The sequence below is a fragment of the Rhopilema esculentum genome, chromosome 12, assembly GCF_057945365.1.
Source record: "Rhopilema esculentum isolate cy_ngs chromosome 12, ASM5794536v1, whole genome shotgun sequence".
Taxonomy (NCBI): domain Eukaryota; kingdom Metazoa; phylum Cnidaria; class Scyphozoa; order Rhizostomeae; family Rhizostomatidae; genus Rhopilema; species Rhopilema esculentum.
The window spans coordinates 4,981,424-5,007,613 of record NC_142826.1 but is presented as its reverse complement, the minus strand read 5'-3'; the positions used below and the strand labels follow the sequence as shown (position 1 = coordinate 5,007,613).

Genomic DNA, 26,190 nt, shown 5'->3' with positions numbered 1-26,190 from the left:
CCCGGGGTCATGGATTTTTTAGAAAATTGGCTTGGTCCTTTTTCGACAAATACGGTCGTGATATCTTCACAAAACTTATCGAATAGTATTGCGGACATAATTTAAGTTGTTTCAAGTTGTTTCGAGCAAAAAAAAATTTTTTTTGAACATTTTCATTATTTGACTTTTTCTGATTATGTAAAGTGATTGAATTTTAAATGTTTACCTGGCCTCTTTCTTTCAGACATCACTTGGAAGTTGACGGAAAAATTTTGCAATGTTTAAAAAAGGTATTTATAGCTTTTAACTTACTTAATGCTGAAATTTTTTTTGGGGAATACTGACGATTTTTTCTACTTTTTTTGCATACCCGGGGTCATGGATTTTTTAGAAAAATGGCTTGGTCCTTTTTGACAAATAGGGTCGTGATATTTTCACAAAACTTATCGAATAGTATTGCTGACATAATTTAAGTTGTTTCAAGTTGTTTCGAGCAAAAAAAAATTTTTTGAATGTTCACATTTTTTGACTTTTTTTGCATACCCGGGGTCATGGATTTTTTAGAAAAATGGCTTGGTCCTTTTTCGACAAATACGGTCGTGATATCTTCACGAAACTTTTCAAATAGTTTTGTGGACATAATTTAAGTAATTTCAAGTTGTTGCGAGCAAAAAAAATTTTTTTTTGAACGTTTACATTTTTTGACTTTTTTTGCATACCCGGGGTCATGGATTTTTTAGAAAAATGGCTTAGTCCTTTTTCCACAAATACGGTGGTGATATCTTCACGAAACTTTTCAAATAGTATTGCAGATATAATTTAAGTAATTTCAAGTTGTTTCGAGCAAAAAAAATTTTTTTTGAACAGTTTCATTTTTGACTTTTTTTGCATACCCGGGGTCATGGATTTTTTAGAAAAATGGCTTGGTCCTTTTTCGACAAATACGGTCGTGATATCTTCACAAAACTTATCGAATAGTATTGCGGACATATTTTAAGTTGTTTCAAGTTGTTTCGAGGAAAAAAAAATTTTTTTTGAACATTTTCATTTTTGATTTTTTTTGCATACCCGGGGTCATGGATTTTTTAGAAAAATGGCTCAGTCCTTTTTCGACAAATATGGTCGTGATATCTTCACGAAACTTTTCAAATAGTATTGCGGACATAATTTAAGTCATTTCAAGTTGTTTCGGGCAAAAAAAAAATTTTTTTGAACGTTTACATTTTTTGACTTTTTTTGCATACCCGGGGTCATAGATTTTTTAGAAAAATGGCTTGGTCCTTTTTCGACAAATACGGTCGTGATATCTTCACAAAACTTATGGAATAGTATTGCGGACATAATTTAAGTTGTTTCAAGTTGTTTCGAGCAAAAAAAAATTTTTTTTGAACATTTTCATTTTTGACTTTTTTTGCATACCCGGGGTCATGGATTTTTTAGAAAAATGGCTTGGTCCTTTTTCGACATATATGGTCGTGATATCTACACAAAACTTATCGAATAGTATTGCCGACATAATTCAAGTTGTTTCAAGTTGTTTCGAGCAAAAAAAAATTTTTTTTGAACATTTTCATTTTTGACTTTTTTTGCATACCCGGGGTCATGGATTTTTTAGAAAAATGGCTTGTTCCTTTTTCGACAAATACAGTCGTGATATCTTCACGAAACTTTTCAAATAGTATTGCGGACATAATTTAAGTCATTTCAAGTTGTTTTGAGCAAAAAAAAAATTTTTTTGAACGTTTACATTTTTTGACTTTTTTTGCATACCCGGGGTCATGGATTTTTTAGAAAAATGGCTTGGTACTTTTTCGACATATATGGTCGTGATATCTACACAAAACTTATCGAATAGTATTGCCGACATAATTCAAGTTGTTTCAAGTTGTTTCGAGCAAAAAAAATTTTTTTTTGAACGTTTACATTTTTTGACTTTTTTTGCATACCCGGGGTCATGGATTTTTTAGAAAAATGGCTTGGTCCTTTTTCGACAAATACGGTCGTGATATCTTCACAAAACTTATCGAATAGTATTGCGGACATAATTTAAGTTGTTTCAAGTTGTTTCGAGCAAAAAAAAGTTTTTTTTGAACATTTTCATTTTTGACTTTTTTTGCATACCCGGGGTCATGGATTTTTTAGAAAAATGGCTTGGTCCTTTTTCGACATATATGGTCGTGATATCTACACAAAACTTATCGAATAGTATTGCCGACATAATTCAAGTTGTTTCAAGTTGTTTCGAGCAAAAAAAAAATTTTTTTGAACGTTTACATTTTTTGACTTTTTTTGCATACCCGGGGTCATGGATTTTTTAGAAAAATGGCTTGGTACTTGTTCGACATATATGGTCGTGATATCTACACAAAACTTATCGAATAGTATTGCCGACATAATTCAAGTTGTTTCAAGTTGTTTTGAGCAAAAAAAAAATTTTTTTGAACGTTTACATTTTTTGACTTTTTTTGCATACCCGGGGTCATGGATTTTTTAGAAAAACGGTTTCGTCCTTTTTCGACAAATACGGTTGTGATATCTTCACGAAACTTTTCAAATAGTATTGCGGACATAACTTAAGTCATTTCAAGTTGTTTCGAGCAAAAAAAAATTTTTTTTGAACGTTTACATTTTTTGACTTTTTTTGCATACCCGTGGTCATGGATTTTTTAGAAAAATGGTATGGTCCTTTTTCGACAAATACGGTCGCTATATTTTCACGAAACTTTTCAAATAATATTGCGGACATAATTCAAGTTGTTTTAAGTTGTTTCGAGGAAAAAAAATTTTGTTTTGAACATTTACATTTTTTGACTTTTTTTGCATACCCGGGGTCATGGATTTTTTAGAATAATGGCTTAGTCCTTTTTCGACAAAGACAGTCGTGATATCTTCACGAAACTTTTCAAATTGTATTGCGAACATAATTTAAGTCATTTCAAGTTGTTTCGAGCAAAAAAAAAAATTTTTTGAACATTTACATTTTTTGACTTTTTTTGCATACCCGGGGTCATGGATTTTTTAGAAAAATGGCATGGTCCTTTTTCGACAAATACGGTTGCTTTATTTTCACGAAACTTTTCAAATTGTATTGCGGACATAATTTAAGTCATTTCAAGTTGTTTCGAGCAAAAAAAAAAATTTTTTGAACGTTTACATTTTTTGACTTTTTTTGCATACCCGGGGTCATGGATTTTTTAGAAAAATGGCTTAGTCCTTTTTCCACAAATACGGTCGTGATATCTTCACGAAACTTTTCAAATAGTATTGCAGATATAATTTAAGTAATTTCAAGTTGTTTGGAGCAAAAAAAAATTTTTTTTGAACAGTTTCATTTTTGACTTTTTTTGCATACCCGGGGTCATGGATTTTTTAGAAAAATGGCTTGGTCCTTTTTCGACAAATTCGGTCGTGATATCTTCGCAAAACTTATCGAATAGTATTGCGGACATATTTTAAGTTGTTTCAAGTTGTTTCGAGGAAAAAAAAATTTTTTTTGAACATTTTCATTTTTGATTTTTTTTGCATACCCGGGGTCATGGATTTTTTAGAAAAATGGCTCAGTCCTTTTTCGACAAATATGGTCGTGATATCTTCACGAAACTTTTCAAATAGTATTGCAGACATAATTTAAGTAATTTCAAGTTGTTTCGAGCAAAAAAAAATTTTTTCTGAACGTTTTCATTTTTTGACTTTTTTTGCATACCCGTGGTCATGGATTTTTTAGAAAAATGGCATGGTCCTTTTTCGACAAATACGGTTGCTTTATTTTCACGAAACTTTTCAAATAATATTGCGGACATAATTCAAGTTGTTTTAAGTTGTTTCAAGGAAAAAAAATTTTGTTTTGAACATTTACATTTTTTGACTTTTTTTGCATACCCGGGGTCATGGATTTTTTAGAAAAATGGCTTGGTCCTTTTTCGACAAATACGGTCGTGATATCTTCACGAAACTTTTCAAATAGTTTTGTGGACATAATTTAAGTTGTTTCAAGTTGTTTGGAGCAAAAAAAAATTTTTTTTGAACAGTTTCATTTTTGACTTTTTTTGCATACCCGGGGTCATGGATTTTTTAGAAAAATGGCTTGGTCCTTTTTCGACAAATTCGGTCGTGATATCTTCGCAAAACTTATCGAATAGTATTGCGGACATATTTTAAGTTGTTTCAAGTTGTTTCGAGGAAAAAATAATTTTTTTTGAACATTTTCATTTTTGATTTTTTTTGCATACCCGGGGTCATGGATTTTTTAGAAAAATGGCTCAGTCCTTTTTCGACAAATATGGTCGTGATATCTTCACGAAACTTTTCAAATAGTATTGCGGACATAATTTAAGTAATTTCAAGTTGTTTCGAGCAAAAAAAAATTTTTTCTGAACGTTTTCATTTTTTGACTTTTTTTGCATACCCGTGGTCATGGATTTTTTAGAAAAATGGCATGGTCCTTATTCGACAAATACGGTCGCTTTATTTTCACAAAACTTTTCAAATAATATTGCGGACATAATTCAAGTTGTTTTAAGTTGTTTCGAGGAAAAAAAAATTTGTTTTGAACATTTACATTTTTTGACTTTTTTTGCATACCCGGGGTCATGGATTTTTTAGAAAAATGGCTTAGTCCTTTTTCGACAAATACAGTCGTGATATCTTCACGAAACTTTTCAAATAGTATTGCGGACATAATTTAAGTCATTTCAAGTTGTTTCGAGCAAAAAAAAAAATTTTTTGAACGTTTACATTTTTTGACTTTTTTAGCATACCCGGGGTCATGGATTTTTTAGAAAAATGGCTTAGTCCTTTTTCCACAAATACGGTCGTGATATCTTCACGAAACTTTTCAAATAGTATTGCAGATATAATTTAAGTAATTTCAAGTTGTTTGGAGCAAAAAAAAATTTTTTTTGAACAGTTTCATTTTTGACTTTTTTTGCATACCCGGGGTCATGGATTTTTTAGAAAAATGGCTTGGTCCTTTTTCGACAAATTCGGTCGTGATATCTTCGCAAAACTTATCGAATAGTATTGCGGACATATTTTAAGTTGTTTAAAGTTGTTTCGAGGAAAAAAAAATTTTTTTTGAACATTTTCATTTTTGATTTTTTTTGCATACCCGGGGTCATGGATTTTTTAGAAAAATGGCTCAGTCCTTTTTCGACAAATATGGTCGTGATATCTTCACGAAACTTTTCAAATAGTATTGCGGACATAATTTAAGTAATTTCAAGTTGTTTCGAGCAAAAAAAAATTTTTTCTGAACGTTTTCATTTTTTGACTTTTTTTGCATACCCGGGGTCATGGATTTTTTAGAAAAATGGCATGGTCCTTTTTCGACAAATACGGTTGCTTTATTTTCACGAAACTTTTCAAATAATATTGCGGACATAATTTAAGTCATTTCAAGTTGTTTCGAGCAAAAAAAAATTTTGTTTTGAACATTTACATTTTTTGACTTTTTTTGCATACCCGTGGTCATGGATTTTTTAGAAAAATGGCATGGTCCTTATTCGACAAATACGGTCGCTTTATTTTCACAAAACTTTTCAAATAATATTGCGGACATAATTCAAGTTGTTTTAAGTTGTTTCGAGGAAAAAAAAATTTGTTTTGAACATTTACATTTTTTGACTTTTTTTGCATACCCGGGGTCATGGATTTTTTAGAAAAATGGCTTAGTCCTTTTTCGACAAATACAGTCGTGATATCTTCACGAAACTTTTCAAATAGTATTGCGGACATAATTTAAGTCATTTCAAGTTGTTTCGAGCAAAAAAAAAAATTTTTTGAACGTTTACATTTTTTGACTTTTTTAGCATACCCGGGGTCATGGATTTTTTAGAAAAATGGCTTGGTCCTTTTTCGACAAATACGGTCGTGATATCTTCACGAAACTTTTCAAATAGTTTTGTGGACATAATTTAAGTTGTTTCAAGTTGTTTGGAGCAAAAAAAAATTTTTTTTGAACAGTTTCATTTTTGAATTTTTTTGCATACCCGGGGTCATGGATTTTTTAGAAAAATGGCTTGGTCCTTTTTCGACAAATTCGGTCGTGATATCTTCGCAAAACTTATCGAATAGTATTGCGGACATATTTTAAGTTGTTTCAAGTTGTTTCGAGGAAAAAAAAATTTTTTTTGAACATTTTCATTTTTGATTTTTTTTGCATACCCGGGGTCATGGATTTTTTAGAAAAATGGCTCAGTCCTTTTTCGACAAATATGGTCGTGATATCTTCACGAAACTTTTCAAATAGTATTGCGGACATAATTTAAGTAATTTCAAGTTGTTTCGAGCAAAAAAAAATTTTTTCTGAACGTTTTCATTTTTTGACTTTTTTTGCATACCCGTGGTCATGGATTTTTTAGAAAAATGGCATGGTCCTTTTTCGACAAATACGGTCGCTTTATTTTCACGAAACTTTTCAAATAATATTGCGGACATAATTCAAGTTGTTTTAAGTTGTTTCGAGGAAAAAAAAATTTGTTTTGAACATTTACATTTTTTGACTTTTTTTGCATACCCGGGGTCATGGATTTTTTAGAAAAATGGCTTAGTCCTTTTTCGACAAATACAGTCGTGATATCTTCACGAAACTTTTCAAATAGTATTGCGGACATAATTTAAGTCATTTCAAGTTGTTTCGAGCAAAAAAAAAAATTTTTTGAACGTTTACATTTTTTGACTTTTTTTGCATACCCGGGGTCATGGATTTTTTAGAAAAATGGCTTAGTCCTTTTTCCACAAATACGGTCGTGATATCTTCACGAAACTTTTCAAATAGTATTGCAGATATAATTTAAGTAATTTCAAGTTGTTTGGAGCAAAAAAAAATTTTTTTTGAACAGTTTCATTTTTGACTTTTTTTGCATACCCGGGGTCATGGATTTTTTAGAAAAATGGCTTGGTCCTTTTTCGACAAATTCGGTCGTGATATCTTCGCAAAACTTATCGAATAGTATTGCGGACATATTTTAAGTTGTTTCAAGTTGTTTCGAGGAAAAAAAAATTTTTTTTGAACATTTTCATTTTTGATTTTTTTTGCATACCCGGGGTCATGGATTTTTTAGAAAAATGGCTCAGTCCTTTTTCGACAAATATGGTCGTGATATCTTCACGAAACTTTTCAAATAGTATTGCGGACATAATTTAAGTAATTTCAAGTTGTTTCGAGCAAAAAAAAATTTTTTCTGAACGTTTTCATTTTTTGACTTTTTTTGCATACCCGGGGTCATGGATTTTTTAGAAAAATGGCATGGTCCTTTTTCGACAAATACGGTTGCTTTATTTTCACGAAACTTTTCAAATAATATTGCGGACATAATTCAAGTTGTTTTAAGTTGTTTCGAGGAAAAAAAATTTTGTTTTGAACATTTACATTTTTTGACTTTTTTTGCATACCCGGGGTCATGGATTTTTTAGAAAAATGGCTTAGTCCTTTTTCGACAAATACAGTCGTGATATCTTCACGAAACTTTTCAAATAGTATTGCGGACATAATTTAAGTCATTTCAAGTTGTTTCGAGCAAAAAAAATTATTTTTGAACATTTACATTATTTGACTTTTTCTGATTATGTAAAGTGATTGAATTTTAAATGTTTACCTGGCCTCTTTCTTTCAGACATCACTTGGAAGTTCACGGAAAAATTTTGCAATGTTTAAAAAAGGTATTTTATTGCTTTTAACTTACTTAATGCTGAAATTTTTTTTGGGGAATACTGACGATTTTTTTTACTTTTTTTGCATACCCGGGGTCATGGATTTTTTAGAAAAATGGCTTGGTCCTTTTTCGACAAATAGGGTCGTGATATTTTCACAAAACTTATCGAATAGTATTGCCGACATAATTTAAGTTGTTTCAAGTTGTTTCGAGCAAAAAAAAATTTTTTTTGAACGTTCACATTTTTTGACTTTTTTTGCATACCCGGGGTCATGGATTTTTTAGAAAAATGGCTTGGTCCTTTTTCGACAAATACGGTCGTGATATCTTCACGAAACTTTTCAAATAGTTTTGTGGACATAATTTAAGTTGTTTCAAGTTGTTTCGAGCAAAAAAAAAATTTTTTGAACGTTTACATTGTCATAAAGTGAACCTTCATTATTATTATTATTATGAGTAATATGCTGAACCTTGCTTTGGTTGCCCTGTGCAACAATTGTTTTGTTATGCTTTGTTATATTAATAAGGGTGTTATGGAATTTTAGTTGAGTTGTGTTTTGGATTCGAATATGAAAGTAAACGAAGTGTCTTCTATATGAATTGGCCTACGGAATTAAGAGAATATAACATTGGCGACGAGGATAAAATCATAATAACATAGCATATGTTATGAAGGATGGCTTTCAGTCTAAATCTACACCCACTTCCTGAATTTGATCCAGATATTGAAGTTGGTGCTAGTCTTTCTACGAGATGGCGACAATGGCTTCGTGATTTCGACACATATATTCTTGCCAGTGGTATAAGAGATCTTGGACGCAAACGAGCCATTTTACTTCATCAAGCAGGTTCCCGAGTTCGCGAAATTTTCAGCCAGATTCCTGATACAGGCGCTGCCGCTGATTATGAACTGGCTCGTGATAAACTCACTGCATATTTCGAGCCTCAAACAAACCGTCGGTATGAAGTGTACAAGTTTCGCCAAACTCGCCAGGAACAAGGGGAGACCTTAGATCATTTTCACACACGGCTCCGACATCTTTCTGTCAATTGTACCTTTACGGATACCGACTTCGAAATCGAGGAACAAATAATTGTTGGAGGCATTTCTAACAAAATTAGAAGAAAAGCGTTACGTGACCCAGACTATTCGCTAAAAGATATGTTACTTGATGGCAGAAGGGATGAAATGAGCGAATTCCAAGCGAAGGAAATTGAGTCAAAAGAAGACATACAACAATACACTCATCGGTTTACGGCTTCAAACAAGGCAGGTAAACAAAAATTGACTGTACCCCCGAAATGTGGAAGCTGTGGTGGTGCACGACACCCAAAGGATCAATGCCCAGCGTATGGCAAAACATGCCATAAATGTGCAAAATCGAATCATTTTGCAGCTGTATGTCGGAGTGCAGCTCAGGACAAGAGACCGAAATCCGGTAGGCCAAACAAACCTCAACGTTTCTCAGTCAAGCCATTGAATTATTCGACACAGTCTAGCGACGATGAATACGTTTACACAATACAACAGAAATCCACAGGGTGTCCTACAACAACAATTTCTATTGCGGGAAAGCCAATATCAATAATGATTGATACCGGCGCCTCCATCAACGTGTTGGACAACACAGCCTTTCAACAATTAGAGGGAATTGAATTACGTCCAACCAAGGTCAAGGCATTTGCCTTCAGTTCAAAACAGCCCGTCTGTTTCAAAGGAAAATTTGAAGCTCTTGTCGAAACAAAGCAAAAATATTGTGTCTCAACATTCTACGTTGTGAGCAGCAAAGATTCAGGATGTCTGCTATCCATGGCTACCGCACAGGAGTTAGGACTTATCAGCTTGAATCTAAGTGCAATTAAGCCCGTTGATGTAACAGATGAGAAACTTTCAACTTTGCTGGATAAATATCGTGATGTATTCAAAGGGTTAGGAAAACTCAGAGACACTGAAGTGCAGCTCAACATTAATCAAGAGGTTATACCAAAGGCTCAACCCCCAAGGAGAATCCCATTTCACATTCGTCAGAAAGTACAGGACGCTGTGAAGGAGCTTCAAAGACAGGATATCATAGAGCCAGTACCTGAAAATCAGCCAACACCATGGGTCTCACCCATCGTTGCTGTTCCGAAGAAAGATGGTTCAGTGCGAATTTGTGTGGACATGAGGATGGCTAACCAAGCCATAGACAGGGTTAGATATCCTATACCCACAGTGAATGATATAAGCCTAGAGCTTAATGGTTCGAAGTACTTCACAAAGCTGGACCTTTCACAAGCGTATCACCAACTACCTCTTGCAGAGGAATCGAGGTATATCACAACATTTTCCACACATTGCGGTTTATATCGTTACAAGAGATTAGCATATGGAATTAATGCTAGCGCTGAAATCTTCCAACACTCGCTTCAGCAAAATCTTCAGGGCATCAAGGGTGTGCAGAACATAGCAGATGACATAATTATTTTCGGTGTCAACAAGGAAGAGCATGACATCGCCCTTGAGAAATGTTTGCGACGTCTACAAGAAAAGGGATTCACGTTAAATGCGAACAAATGCAAATTCTTGCAACCCACATTAGACTTTTTTGGACAGATATTCTCCGAAAAAGGGACTCGCCCAGATCCAAAAAGAATTCAGGATTTGCAAAACGCTTCAATTCCCAAAAATGCAAGTGAAGTGAGAAGTTTGTTGGGAATGGCTAATTATAGCTCCAAATACATCCCAAATTATTCAACAATTACAGCTCCATTGAGAGATCTTATCAAGAAGAACTCGATCTTTTCGTGGAAAAAGGAACATCACAATGCGTTTGAACAGGTAAAACGAGCGCTTACCTCTTCACCAGTTATGGGATACTTTGATATAAACAAATCTACTAGTCTGACAGTTGATGCTAGTCCTGTAGGCATTTCAGCCATCTTATCGCAAAGCTCAAAAGAAAAAAAGGACCATCAAGTAATTGCATATGCTAGTAGGTCCTTAACAGATGTGGAAAGTCGTTATTCCCAGACGGAAAAGGAAGCTTTGAGCATAGTATGGGGCATTGAACATTTCCATTTGTTTTTATATGGTCAACCTTTCACACTTGTCACAGACCATAAGCCTCTAGAGATCATATACGGATCGCCAAGCTCTAAGACATCAGCCAGGATAGAAAGATGGGTTTTACGCTTGCAGCCATATCAGTTTACAATTAAATATAAACCTGGCAAAGAGAACGCTGCGGACTACCTATCTCGCCATCCATCTGCTAAAACATCAAAAGAAACAGAGTTCACTGAGGAATACATAAAGTTCGTAACTTCTAATGCAGTTCCTAAGACAATGAGTCTGTATGAGATTGGTAAAGAAACCAATAGCGACAAAGAACTCCAGAAACTTCGCGCCGCTATTCGCTCAGGTGCGTGGGAATCGGTCGATTTGTCATATCGAGCAATCAAAGAAGAACTTTCGATCGGTGCTCAGAATATTATTCTTAGAGGCTCAAGAATAGTCATTCCTCTATCTTTACGCCAAAAGGCAATTGACATCGCGCATGAAAGTCATCAGGGACTGTCCAAAACAAAAGCTATGATCAGAGAGAAAGTGTGGTTCCCAAAAATAGATGACTTAGTTAAAGCAACGATTGATTCTTGCCTTGCTTGTCAAGCAACAGGTAAAGAAAACAGACCAGAGCCATTGCAATTGAGTGAATTACCAACAAAACCATGGGAGAAACTACACATAGACTATTATGGACCACTGCCAACAGGTGACTATCTGGTAGTCATTATTGATCGTTACTCGCGTTTCCCAGAAGTAGAAGTTGTTTCCTCTACAAAAGCTTCAACACTTATACCTAAACTAGATCGTATCTTTGCTGTGCATGGAATTCCCGACAAGATACAGACGGATAATGGCCCTCCTTTCAATGGAGATGAATTCAAGCGTTATTTACACATATTGGGAATAAAACATGACCGAAGTACTCCAAAATGGCCACAAGCAAACGGAGAGGTCGAACGTTTCAACCAGCCGCTAGGCAAAGTTATTCAAGCAGCGATCGTGGAAGGAAAACCGTGGAAGCAAGAATTACAAAGGTTTCTTCTACAATATCGCACAACACCGCACTCTACTACGAAAGTTCCACCGTGCGAACTTTTGTTCAACAGACAAATTCGTGGAAAGTTCCCAATACTGAAACGGAAAAGTATTATAAACAAGCACAAGATCGCTCGAGAAAATGAAGAGAAGTCACAGAAATATCAGAAGATGTATATTGACAAGAAGAGACACGCGAAAGAAAGTGATATAGCAATAGGAGATACGGTACTCGTGAAACAACAGTATAAGAACAAGTTCTCATCAAGATTTGATAAAGCCCCATACAAAGTTATCCAACGTAAAGGGACGATGATTACCGCAGAGAACAAAACAAGACGTATCACAAGAAATGTGTCACATTTCAAGAAATTCCCTGCTAGAGTAGATCAGCATGAAGAGTTCGACAGTGATATAGAACAAGAGTTGAACAAAGAAGGAAATCAAGCAGAACGCGAACACAGACTTGGAAATAACGCACGCCGTCAATCAACAAGAGTAAGGAGTCAACCGGTGAGATATGGTGATCCGATACCATCAAGATTTATTCGCTGATTTTTAAAAAGGGGAAGTGATGTCATAAAGTGAACCTTCATTATTATTATTATTATGAGTAATATGCTGAACCTTGCTTTGGTTGCCCTGTGCAACAATTGTTTTGTTATGCTTTGTTATATTAATAAGGGTGTTATGGAATTTTAGTTGAGTTGTGTTTTGGATTCGAATATGAAAGTAAACGAAGTGTCTTCTATATGAATTGGCCTACGGAATTAAGAGAATATAACATACATTTTTTGACTTTTTTAGCATACCCGGGGTCATGGATTTTTTAGAAAAATGGCTTAGTCCTTTTTCGACAAATATGGTCGTGATATCTTCACGAAACTTTTCAAATAGTATTGCGGACATAATTTAAGTAATTTCAAGTTGTTTCGAGCAAAAAAAAATTTTTTCTGAACGTTTTCATTTTTTGACTTTTTTTGCATACCCGTGGTCATGGATTTTTTAGAAAAATGGCATGGTCCTTTTTCGACAAATACGGTCGCTTTATTTTCACGAAACTTTTCAAATAATATTGCGGACATAATTCAAGTTGTTTTAAGTTGTTTCGAGGAAAAAAAAATTTGTTTTGAACATTTACATTTTTTGACTTTTTTTGCATACCCGGGGTCATGGATTTTTTAGAAAAATGGCTTAGTCCTTTTTCGACAAATACAGTCGTGATATCTTCACGAAACTTTTCAAATAGTATTGCGGACATAATTTAAGTCATTTCAAGTTGTTTCGAGCAAAAAAAAAAATTTTTTGAACGTTTACATTTTTTGACTTTTTTAGCATACCCGGGGTCATGGATTTTTTAGAAAAATGGCTTAGTCCTTTTTCCACAAATACGGTCGTGATATCTTCACGAAACTTTTCAAATAGTATTGCAGATATAATTTAAGTAATTTCAAGTTGTTTGGAGCAAAAAAAAATTTTTTTTGAACAGTTTCATTTTTGACTTTTTTTGCATACCCGGGGTCATGGATTTTTTAGAAAAATGGCTTGGTCCTTTTTCGACAAATTCGGTCGTGATATCTTCGCAAAACTTATCGAATAGTATTGCGGACATATTTTAAGTTGTTTAAAGTTGTTTCGAGGAAAAAAAAATTTTTTTTGAACATTTTCATTTTTGATTTTTTTTGCATACCCGGGGTCATGGATTTTTTAGAAAAATGGCTCAGTCCTTTTTCGACAAATATGGTCGTGATATCTTCGCGAAACTTTTCAAATAGTATTGCGGACATAATTTAAGTAATTTCAAGTTGTTTCGAGCAAAAAAAAATTTTTTCTGAACGTTTTCATTTTTTGACTTTTTTTGCATACCCGGGGTCATGGATTTTTTAGAAAAATGGCATGGTCCTTTTTCGACAAATACGGTTGCTTTATTTTCACGAAACTTTTCAAATAATATTGCGGACATAATTCAAGTTGTTTTAAGTTGTTTCGAGTAAAAAAAATTTTGTTTTGAACATTTACATTTTTTGACTTTTTTTGCATACCCGGGGTCATGGATTTTTTAGAAAAATGGCTTAGTCCTTTTTCGACAAATACAGTCGTGATATCTTCACGAAACTTTTCAAATAGTATTGCGGACATAATTTAAGTCATTTCAAGTTGTTTCGAGCAAAAAAAAATTTTTTTTGAACGTTCACATTTTTTGACTTTTTTTGCATACCCGGGGTCATGGATTTTTTAGAAAAATGGCTTGGTCCTTTTTCGACAAATACGGTCGTGATATCTTCACGAAACTTTTCAAATAGTTTTGTGGACATAATTTAAGTTGTTTCAAGTTGTTTGGAGCAAAAAAAAATTTTTTTTGAACAGTTTCATTTTTGAATTTTTTTGCATACCCGGGGTCATGGATTTTTTAGAAAAATGGCTTGGTCCTTTTTCGACAAATTCGGTCGTGATATCTTCGCAAAACTTATCGAATAGTATTGCGGACATATTTTAAGTTGTTTCAAGTTGTTTCGAGGAAAAAAAAATTTTTTTTGAACATTTTCATTTTTGATTTTTTTTGCATACCCGGGGTCATGGATTTTTTAGAAAAATGGCTCAGTCCTTTTTCGACAAATATGGTCGTGATATCTTCACGAAACTTTTCAAATAGTATTGCGGACATAATTTAAGTAATTTCAAGTTGTTTCGAGCAAAAAAAAATTTTTTCTGAACGTTTTCATTTTTTGACTTTTTTTGCATACCCGTGGTCATGGATTTTTTAGAAAAATGGCATGGTCCTTTTTCGACAAATACGGTCGCTTTATTTTCACGAAACTTTTCAAATAATATTGCGGACATAATTCAAGTTGTTTTAAGTTGTTTCGAGGAAAAAAAAATTTGTTTTGAACATTTACATTTTTTGACTTTTTTTGCATACCCGGGGTCATGGATTTTTTAGAAAAATGGCTTAGTCCTTTTTCGACAAATACAGTCGTGATATCTTCACGAAACTTTTCAAATAGTATTGCGGACATAATTTAAGTCATTTCAAGTTGTTTCGAGCAAAAAAAAAAATTTTTTGAACGTTTACATTTTTTGACTTTTTTTGCATACCCGGGGTCATGGATTTTTTAGAAAAATGGCTTAGTCCTTTTTCCACAAATACGGTCGTGATATCTTCACGAAACTTTTCAAATAGTATTGCAGATATAATTTAAGTAATTTCAAGTTGTTTGGAGCAAAAAAAAATTTTTTTTGAACAGTTTCATTTTTGACTTTTTTTGCATACCCGGGGTCATGGATTTTTTAGAAAAATGGCTTGGTCCTTTTTCGACAAATTCGGTCGTGATATCTTCGCAAAACTTATCGAATAGTATTGCGGACATATTTTAAGTTGTTTCAAGTTGTTTCGAGGAAAAAAAAATTTTTTTTGAACATTTTCATTTTTGATTTTTTTTGCATACCCGGGGTCATGGATTTTTTAGAAAAATGGCTCAGTCCTTTTTCGACAAATATGGTCGTGATATCTTCACGAAACTTTTCAAATAGTATTGCGGACATAATTTAAGTAATTTCAAGTTGTTTCGAGCAAAAAAAAATTTTTTCTGAACGTTTTCATTTTTTGACTTTTTTTGCATACCCGGGGTCATGGATTTTTTAGAAAAATGGCATGGTCCTTTTTCGACAAATACGGTTGCTTTATTTTCACGAAACTTTTCAAATAATATTGCGGACATAATTCAAGTTGTTTTAAGTTGTTTCGAGGAAAAAAAATTTTGTTTTGAACATTTACATTTTTTGACTTTTTTTGCATACCCGGGGTCATGGATTTTTTAGAAAAATGGCTTAGTCCTTTTTCGACAAATACAGTCGTGATATCTTCACGAAACTTTTCAAATAGTATTGCGGACATAATTTAAGTCATTTCAAGTTGTTTCGAGCAAAAAAAATTATTTTTGAACATTTACATTATTTGACTTTTTCTGATTATGTAAAGTGATTGAATTTTAAATGTTTACCTGGCCTCTTTCTTTCAGACATCACTTGGAAGTTCACGGAAAAATTTTGCAATGTTTAAAAAAGGTATTTTATTGCTTTTAACTTACTTAATGCTGAAATTTTTTTTGGGGAATACTGACGATTTTTTTTACTTTTTTTGCATACCCGGGGTCATGGATTTTTTAGAAAAATGGCTTGGTCCTTTTTCGACAAATAGGGTCGTGATATTTTCACAAAACTTATCGAATAGTATTGCCGACATAATTTAAGTTGTTTCAAGTTGTTTCGAGCAAAAAAAAATTTTTTTTGAACGTTCACATTTTTTGACTTTTTTTGCATACCCGGGGTCATGGATTTTTTAGAAAAATGGCTTGGTCCTTTTTCGACAAATACGGTCGTGATATCTTCACGAAACTTTTCAAATAGTTTTGTGGACATAATTTAAGTTGTTTCAAGTTGTTTGGAGCAAAAAAAATTTTTTCTGAACGTTTATATTTTTTGACTTTTTTTGCATACCCGTGGTCATGGATTTTTTAGAAAAATGGCATGGTCCTTTTTCGACAAATACGGTCGCTTTATTTTCACGAAACTTATCGAATAGTATTGCAGACATATTTTAAGTTGTTTCAAGTTGTTTTGAGGAAAAAAAAATTTTTTTTGAACATTTTCATTTTTGATTTTTTTTGCATACCCGGGGTCATGGATTTTTTAGAAAAATGGCTCAGTCCTTTTTCGACAAAAATGGTCGTGATATCTTCACGAAACTTTTCAAATAGTATTGCGGACATAATTTAAGTAATTTCAAGTTGTTTCGAGCAAAAAAAAATTTTTTCTGAACATTTTCATTTTTTGACTTTTTTTGCATACCCGTGGTCATGGATTTTTTCGAAAAATGGCATGGCCCTTTTTCGACAAATACGGTCGCTTTATTTTCACGAAACTTTTCAAATAATATTGCGGACATAATTCAAGTTGTTTTAAGTTGTTTCGAGGAAAAAATTTTGTTTTGAACAGTTTCATTTTTGACTTTTTTGCATACCCGGGGTCATGGATTTTTTAGAAAAATGGCTTGGTCCTTTTTCGACAAATTCGGTTGTGATATCTTCGCAAAACTTATCGAATAGTATTGCGGACATATTTTAAGTTGTTTCAAGTTGTTTCGAGGAAAAAAAAATTTTTTTTGAACATTTTCATTTTTGATTTTTTTTGCATACCCGGGGTCATGGATTTTTTAGAAAAATGGCTCAGTCCTTTTTCGACAAATATGGTCGTGATTCCTTCACGAAACTTTTCAAATAGTATTGCGGACATAATTTAAGTAATTTCAAGTTGTTTCGAGCAAAAAAAAATTTTTTCTGAACGTTTTCATTTTTTGACTTTTTTTGCATACCCGTGGTCATGGATTTTTTAGAAAAATGGCATGGTCCTTTTTCGACAAATACGGTCGCTTTATTTTCACGAAACTTTTCAAATAATATTGCGGACATAATTCAAGTTGTTTTAAGTTGTTTCGAGGAAAAAAAATTTTGTTTTGAACATTTACATTTTTTGACTTTTTTTACATACCCGGGGTCATGGATTTTTTAGAAAAATGGCTTAGTCCTTTTTCGACAAATACAGTCGTGATATCTTCACAAAACTTATCGAATAGTATTGCGGACATATTTTAAGTTGTTCCAAATTGTTTCGAGGAAAAAAAAATTTTTTTTGAACATTTTCATTTTTGATTTTTTTTGCATACCTGGGGTCATGGATTTTTTAGAAAAATGGCTCAGTCCTTTTTCGACAAATATGGTCGTGATATCTTCACGAAACTTTTCAAATAGTATTGCGGACATAATTTAAGTAATTTCAAGTTGTTTCGAGCAAAAAAAATTTTTTCTGAACGTTTTCATTTTTTGACTTTTTTTGCATAGCCGTGGTCATGGATTTTTTAGAAAAATGGCATGGCCCTTTTTCGACAAATACGGTCGCTTTATTTTCACGAAACTTTTCAAATAATATTGCGGACATAATTCAAGTTGTTTTAAGTTGTTTCGAGGAAAAAAAATTTTGTTTTGAACATTTACATTTTTTGATTTTTTTTGCATACCCGGGGTCATGGATTTTTTAGAAAAATGGCTTAGTCCTTTTTCGACAAATACAGTCGTGATATCTTCACGAAACTTTTCAAATAGTATTGCGGACATAATTTAAGTCATTTCAAGTTGTTTCGAGCAAAAAAAAAATTTTTTTGAACGTTTACATTTTTTGACTTTTTTTGCATACCCGGGGTCATGGATTTTTTAGAAAAACGGCCTCGTCCTTTTTCGACAAATACGGTCGTGATATCTTCACGAAACTTTTCAAATAGTATTGCGGACATAACTTAAGTCATTTCAAGTTGTTTCGAGCAAAAAAAAATTTTTTTTGAACGTTTACATTTTTTGACTTTTTTTGCATACCCGGGGTCATGGATTTTTTAGAAAAATGGCTTGGTCCTTTTTCGACAAATACGGTTGTGATATCTTCACGAAACTTTTCAAATAGTATTGCAGATATAATTTAAGTAATTTCAAGTTGTTTCGAGCAAAAAAAATTTTTTTTTGAACAGTTTCATTTTTGACTTTTTTTGCATACCCGGGGTCATGGATTTTTTAGAAAAATGGCTTGGTCCTTTTTCGACAAATACGGTTGTGATATCTTCACGAAACTTTTCAAATAGTATTGCAGACATAATTTAAGTCATTTCAAGTTGTTTCGAGCAAAAAAAAATTTTTTTGAACGTTTATATTTTTTGAATTTTTTTGCATACCCGGGGTCATGGATTTTTTAGAAAAATGGCTTGGTCCTTTTTCGACATATATGGTCGTGATATTTTCACAAAACTTATCGAATAGTATTGCCGACATAATTTAAGTTGTTTCAAGTTGTTTCGAGCAAAAAAAAATTTTTTTTGAACGTTCACATTTTTTGACTTTTTTTGCATACCCGGGGTCATGGATTTTTTAGAAAAATGGCTTGGTCCTTTTTCGACAAATACGGTCGTGATATCTTCACGAAACTTTTCAAATAGTATTGCGGACATAACTTAAGTCATTTCAAGTTGTTTCGAGCAAAAAAAAATTTTTTTTGAACGTTTACATTTTTTGACTTTTTTTGCATACCCGGGGTCATGGATTTTTTAGAAAAATGGCTTGGTCCTTTTTCGACAAATACGGTCGTGATATCTTCACAAAACTTATCGAATAGTATTGCGGACATAATTTAAGTTGTTTCAAGTTGTTTCGAGCAAAAAAAAATTTTTTTTGAACATTTTCATTATTTGACTTTTTCTGATTATGTAAAGTGATTGAATTTTAAATGTTTACCTGGCCTCTTTCTTTCAGACATCACTTGGAAGTTCACGGAAAAATTTTGCAATGTTTAAAAAAGGTATTTTATAGCTTTTAACTTACTTAATGCTGAAATTTTTTTTGGGGAATACTGACGATTTTTTCTACTTTTTTTGCATACCCGGGGTCATGGATTTTTTAGAAAAATGGCTTGGTCCTTTTTGACAAATAGGGTCGTGATATTTTCACAAAACTTATCGAATAGTATTGCTGACATAATTTAAGTTGTTTCAAGTTGTTTCGAGCAAAAAAAAATTTTTTGAATGTTCACATTTTTTGACTTTTTTTGCATACCCGGGGTCATGGATTTTTTAGAAAAATGGCTTGGTCCTTTTTCGACAAATACGGTCGTGATATCTTCACGAAACTTTTCAAATAGTTTTGTGGACATAATTTAAGTAATTTCAAGTTGTTGCGAGCAAAAAAAATTTTTTTTTGAACGTTTACATTTTTTGACTTTTTTTGCATACCCGGGGTCATGGATTTTTTAGAAAAATGGCTTAGTCCTTTTTCCACAAATACGGTGGTGATATCTTCACGAAACTTTTCAAATAGTATTGCAGATATAATTTAAGTAATTTCAAGTTGTTTCGAGCAAAAAAAATTTTTTTTGAACAGTTTCATTTTTGACTTTTTTTGCATACCCGGGGTCATGGATTTTTTAGAAAAATGGCTTGGTCCTTTTTCGACAAATACGGTCGTGATATCTTCACAAAACTTATCGAATAGTATTGCGGACATATTTTAAGTTGTTTCAAGTTGTTTCGAGGAAAAAAAAATTTTTTTTGAACATTTTCATTTTTGATTTTTTTTGCATACCCGGGGTCATGGATTTTTTAGAAAAATGGCTCAGTCCTTTTTCGACAAATATGGTCGTGATATCTTCACGAAACTTTTCAAATAGTATTGCGGACATAATTTAAGTCATTTCAAGTTGTTTCGGGCAAAAAAAAAATTTTTTTGAACGTTTACATTTTTTGACTTTTTTTGCATACCCGGGGTCATAGATTTTTTAGAAAAATGGCTTGGTCCTTTTTCGACAAATACGGTCGTGATATCTTCACAAAACTTATGGAATAGTATTGCGGACATAATTTAAGTTGTTTCAAGTTGTTTCGAGCAAAAAAAAATTTTTTTTGAACATTTTCATTTTTGACTTTTTTTGCATACCCGGGGTCATGGATTTTTTAGAAAAATGGCTTGGTCCTTTTTCGACATATATGGTCGTGATATCTACACAAAACTTATCGAATAGTATTGCCGACATAATTCAAGTTGTTTCAAGTTGTTTCAAGCAAAAAAAAATTTTTTTTGAACATTTTCATTTTTGACTTTTTTTGCATACCCGGGGTCATGGATTTTTTAGAAAAATGGCTTGTTCCTTTTTCGACAAATACAGTCGTGATATCTTCACGAAACTTTTCAAATAGTATTGCGGACATAATTTGAGTCATTTCAAGTTGTTTTGAGCAAAAAAAAAATTTTTTTGAACGTTTACATTTTTTGACTTTTTTTGCATACCCGGGGTCATGGATTTTTTAGAAAAATGGCTTGGTAATTTTTCGACATATATGGTCGTGATATCTACACAAAACTTATCGAATAGTATTGCCGACATAATTCAAGTTGTTTCAAGTTGTTTCGAGCAAAAAAAATTTTTTTTTGAACGTTTACATTTTTTGACTTTTTTTGCATACCCGGGGTCATGGATTTTTTAGAAAAATGGCTTGGTCCTTTTTCGACAAATACGGTCGTGATATCTTCACAAAACTTATCGAATAGTATTGCGGACATAATTTAAGTTGTTTCAAGTTGTTTCGAGCAAAAAAAAGTTTTTTTTGAACATTTTCATTTTTGACTTTTTTTGCATACCCGGGGTCATGGATTTTTTAGAAAAATGGCTTGGTCCTTTTTCGACATATATGGTCGTGATATCTACACAAAACTTATCGAATAGTATTGCCGACATAATTCAAGTTGTTTCAAGTTGTTTCGAGCAAAAAAAAAATTTTTTTGAACGTTTACATTTTTTGACTTTTTTTGCATACCCGGGGTCATGGATTTTTTAGAAAAATGGCTTGGTACTTGTTCGACATATATGGTCGTGATATCTACACAAAACTTATCGAATAGTATTGCCGACATAATTCAAGTTGTTTCAAGTTGTTTTGAGCAAAAAAAAAATTTTTTTGAACGTTTACATTTTTTGACTTTTTTTGCATACCCGGGGTCATGGATTTTTTAGAAAAACGGTTTCGTCCTTTTTCGACAAATACGGTTGTGATATCTTCACGAAACTTTTCAAATAGTATTGCGGACATAACTTAAGTCATTTCAAGTTGTTTCGAGCAAAAAAAAATTTTTTTTGAACGTTTACATTTTTTGACTTTTTTTGCATACCCGTGGTCATGGATTTTTTAGAAAAATGGTATGGTCCTTTTTCGACAAATACGGTCGCTATATTTTCACGAAACTTTTCAAATAATATTGCGGACATAATTCAAGTTGTTTTAAGTTGTTTCGAGGAAAAAAAATTTTGTTTTGAACATTTACATTTTTTGACTTTTTTTGCATACCCGGGGTCATGGATTTTTTAGAATAATGGCTTAGTCCTTTTTCGACAAAGACAGTCGTGATATCTTCACGAAACTTTTCAAATTGTATTGCGAACATAATTTAAGTCATTTCAAGTTGTTTCGAGCAAAAAAAAAAATTTTTTGAACATTTACATTTTTTGACTTTTTTTGCATACCCGGGGTCATGGATTTTTTAGAAAAATGGCTTAGTCCTTTTTCCACAAATACGGTCGTGATATCTTCACGAAACTTTTCAAATAGTATTGCAGATAAAATTTAAGTAATTTCAAGTTGTTTCGAGCAAAAAAAAATTTTTTTTGAACATTTTCATTTTTGATTTTTTTTGCATACCCGGGGTCATGGATTTTTTAGAAAAATGGCTTGTTCCTTTTTCGACAAATACAGTCGTGATATCTTCACGAAACTTTTCAAATAGTATTGCGGACATAATTTAAGTCATTTCAAGTTGTTTTGAGCAAAAAAAAAATTTTTTGGAACGTTTACATTTTTTGACTTTTTTTGCATACCCGGGGTCATGGATTTTTTAGAAAAACGGTTTCGTCCTTTTTCGACAAATACGGTTGTGATATCTTCACAAAACTTTTCAAATAGTATTGCGGACATAACATAAGTCATTTCAAGTTGTTTCGAGCAAAAAAAATTTTTTTTTGAACGTTTACATTTTTTGACTTTTTTTGCATACCCGGGGTCATGGATTTTTTAGAAAAATGGCTTGGTCCTTTTTCGACAAATACGGTCGTGATATCTTCACAAAACTTAACGAATAGTATTGCGGACATAATTTAAGTTGTTTCAAGTTGTTTCGAGCAAAAAAAAGTTTTTTTTGAACATTTTCATTTTTGACTTTTTTTGCATACCCGGGGTCATGGATTTTTTAGAAAAATGGCTTGGTCCTTTTTCGACATATATGGTCGTGATATCTACACAAAACTTATCGAATAGTATTGCCGACATAATTCAAGTTGTTTCAAGTTGTTTCGAGCAAAAAAAAAATTTTTTTGAACGTTTACATTTTTTGACTTTTTTTGCATACCCGGGGTCATGGATTTTTTAGAAAAATGGCTTGGTACTTTTTCGACATATATGGTCGTGATATCTACACAAAACTTATCGAATAGTATTGCCGACATAATTCAAGTTGTTTCAAGTTGTTTTGAGCAAAAAAAAAATTTTTTTGAACGTTTACATTTTTTGACTTTTTTTGCATACCCGGGGTCATGGATTTTTTAGAAAAACGGTTTCGTCCTTTTTCGACAAATACGGTTGTGATATCTTCACGAAACTTTTCAAATAGTATTGCGGACATAACTTAAGTCATTTCAAGTTGTTTCGAGCAAAAAAAAATTTTTTTTGAACGTTTACATTTTTTGACTTTTTTTGCATATACGGGGTCATGGATTTTTTAGAAAAATGGCTTGGTCCTTTTTCGACAAATACGGTCGTGATATCTTCACAAAACTTATCGAATAGTATTGCGGACATAATTTAAGTTGTTTCAAGTTGTTTCGAGCAAAAAAAAGTTTTTTTTGAACATTTTCATTTTTGACTTTTTTTGCATACCCGGGGTCATGGATTTTTTAGAAAAATGGCTTGGTACTTTTTCCACATATATGGTCGTGATATCTACACAAAACTTATCGAATAGTATTGCCGACATAATTCAAGTTGTTTCAAGTTGTTTTGAGCAAAAAAAAAATTTTTTTGAACGTTTACATTTTTTGACTTTTTTTGCATACCCGGGGTCATGGATTTTTTAGAAAAACGGTTTCGTCCTTTTTTGACAAAGACGGTTGTGATATCGTCACAAAACTTTTCAAATAGTATTGCGGACATAATTTAAGTTGTTTCAAGTTGTTTCGAGCAAAAAAAAATTTTTTTGGACGTTTACATTTTTTGACTTTTTTTGCATACGCGGGGTCATGGATTTTTTTAGAAAAATGGCTTGGTCCTTTTTCGACAAATACGGTCGTGATATCTTCACAAAACTTATCGAATAGTATTGCGGACATAATTTAAGTTGTTTCAAGTTGTTTCGAGCAAAAAAAAATTTTTTTTGAACATTTTCATTTTTGACTTTTTTTGCATACCCGGGGTCATGGATTTTTTAGAAAAATGGCTTGGTCCTTTTTCGACAAATACGGTCGTGATATCTTCACAAAACTTATCGAATAGTATTGCGGACATAATTTAAGTTGTTTCAAGTTGTTTCGAGCAAAAAAAAATTTTTTTTGAACATTTTCATTTTTGACTTTTTTTGCATACCCGGGGTCATGGATTTTTTAGAAAAATGGCTTGGTCCTTTTTCGACATATATGGTCGTGATATCTACACAAAACTTATCGAATAGTATTGCCGACATAATTCAAGTTGTTTCAAGTTGTTTCGAGCAAAAAAAAAATTTTTTTGAACGTTTACATTTTTTGACTTTTTTTGCATACCCGGGGTCATGGATTTTTTAGAAAAATGGCTTGGTACTTTTTCGACATATATGGTCGTGATATCTACACAAAACTTATCGAATAGTATTGCCGACATAATTCAAGTTGTTTCAAGTTGTTTCGAGCAAAAAAAAAATTTTTTTGAACGTTTACATTTTTTGACTTTTTTTGCATACCCGGGGTCATGGATTTTTTAGAAAAATGGCTTGGTACTTTTTCGACAAATACGGTTGTGATATCTTCACGACATTTTTCAAATAGTATTGCGGACATAATTCAAGTTGTTTTAAGTTGTTTCGAGGAAAAAAAATATTGTTTTGAACATTTACATTTTTTGACTTTTTTTGCATACCCGGGGTCATGGATTTTTTAGAAAAATGGCTTAGTCCTTTTTCCACAAATACGGTCGTGATATCTTCACGAAACTTTTCAAATAGTATTGCAGATAAAATTTAAGTAATTTCAAGTTGTTTGGAGCAAAAAAAAATTTTTTTTGAACATTTTCATTTTTGATTTTTTTTGCATACCCGGGGTCATGGATTTTTTAGAAAAATGGCTTGTTCCTTTTTCGACAAATACAGTCGTGATATCTTCACGAAACTTTTCAAATAGTATTGCGGACATAATTTAAGTCATTTCAAGTTGTTTCGAGCAAAAAAAAATTTTTTTGAACGTTTATATTTTTTGACTTTTTTTGCATACCCGGGGTCATGGATTTTTTAGAAAAATGGCTTAGTCCTTTTTCGACAAATATGGTCGTGATATTTTCACGAAACTTTTCAAATAGTATTGTGGATATAATTTAAGTCATTTCAAGTTGTTTCGAGCAAAAAAAAAAATTTTTGAACGTTTACATTTTTTGACTTTTTTTGCATACCCGGGGTCATGGATTTTTTAGAAAAATGGCTTGGTCCTTTTTCGACAAATACGGTCGTGATATCTTCACAAAACTTATCGAATAGTATTGCGGACATAATTTAAGTTGTTTCAAGTTGTTTCGAGCAAAAAAAAGTTTTTTTTGAACATTTTCATTTTTGACTTTTTTTGAATACCCGGGGTCATGGATTTTTTAGAAAAATGGCTTGGTACTTTTTCGACATATATGGTCGTGATATCTACACAAAACTTATCGAATAGTATTGCCGACATAATTCAAGTTGTTTCAAGTTGTTTTGAGCAAAAAAAAAATTTTTTTGAACGTTTACATTTTTTGACTTTTTTTGCATACCCGGGGTCATGGATTTTTTAGAAAAACGGTTTCGTCCTTTTTCGACAAATACGGTTGTGATATCTTCACGAAACTTTTCAAATAGTATTGCGGACATAATTTAAGTTGTTTCAAGTTGTTTCGAGCAAAAAAAAATTTTTTTGGACGTTTACATTTTTTGACTTTTTTTGCATACGCGGGGTCATGGATTTTTTTAGAAAAATGGCTTGGTTCTTTTCGACAAATACGGTCGTGATATCTTCACAAAACTTATCGAATAGTATTGCGGACATAATTTAAGTTGTTTCAAGTTGTTTCGAGCAAAAAAAAATTTTTTTTGAACATTTTCATTTTTGACTTTTTTTGCATACCCGGGGTCATGGATTTTTTAGAAAAATGGCTTGGTCCTTTTTCGACAAATACGGTCGTGATATCTTCACAAAACTTATCGAATAGTATTGCGGACATAATTTAAGTTGTTTCAAGTTGTTTCGAGCAAAAAAAAATTTTTTTTGAACATTTTCATTTTTGACTTTTTTTGCATACCCGGGGTCATGGATTTTTTAGAAAAATGGCTTGGTCCTTTTTCGACATATATGGTCGTGATATCTACACAAAACTTATCGAATAGTATTGCCGACATAATTCAAGTTGTTTCAAGTTGTTTCGAGCAAAAAAAAAATTTTTTTGAACGTTTACATTTTTTGACTTTTTTTGCATACCCGGGGTCATGGATTTTTTAGAAAAATGGCTAGGTACTTTTTCGACATATATGGTCGTGATATCTACACAAAACTTATCGAATAGTATTGCCGACATAATTCAAGTTGTTTCAAGTTGTTTCGAGCAAAAAAAAAATTTTTTTGAACGTTTACATT

General features: G+C 32.4%; 1 long non-coding RNA gene across 1 annotated transcript in view; it reads left to right on the top strand.

Annotated features, from left to right (window-relative positions):
* Nucleotides 1-26,190, top strand: part of LOC148958713 (uncharacterized) — a 103,701-nt gene that overhangs the window by 32,906 nt on the left and 44,605 nt on the right. Inside the window, exon 5 of the long non-coding RNA XR_016144479.1 lies at nt 19,065-19,110. This is a non-coding gene — a long non-coding RNA (uncharacterized LOC148958713). The remainder of the gene's footprint in view (nt 1-19,064; nt 19,111-26,190) is intronic.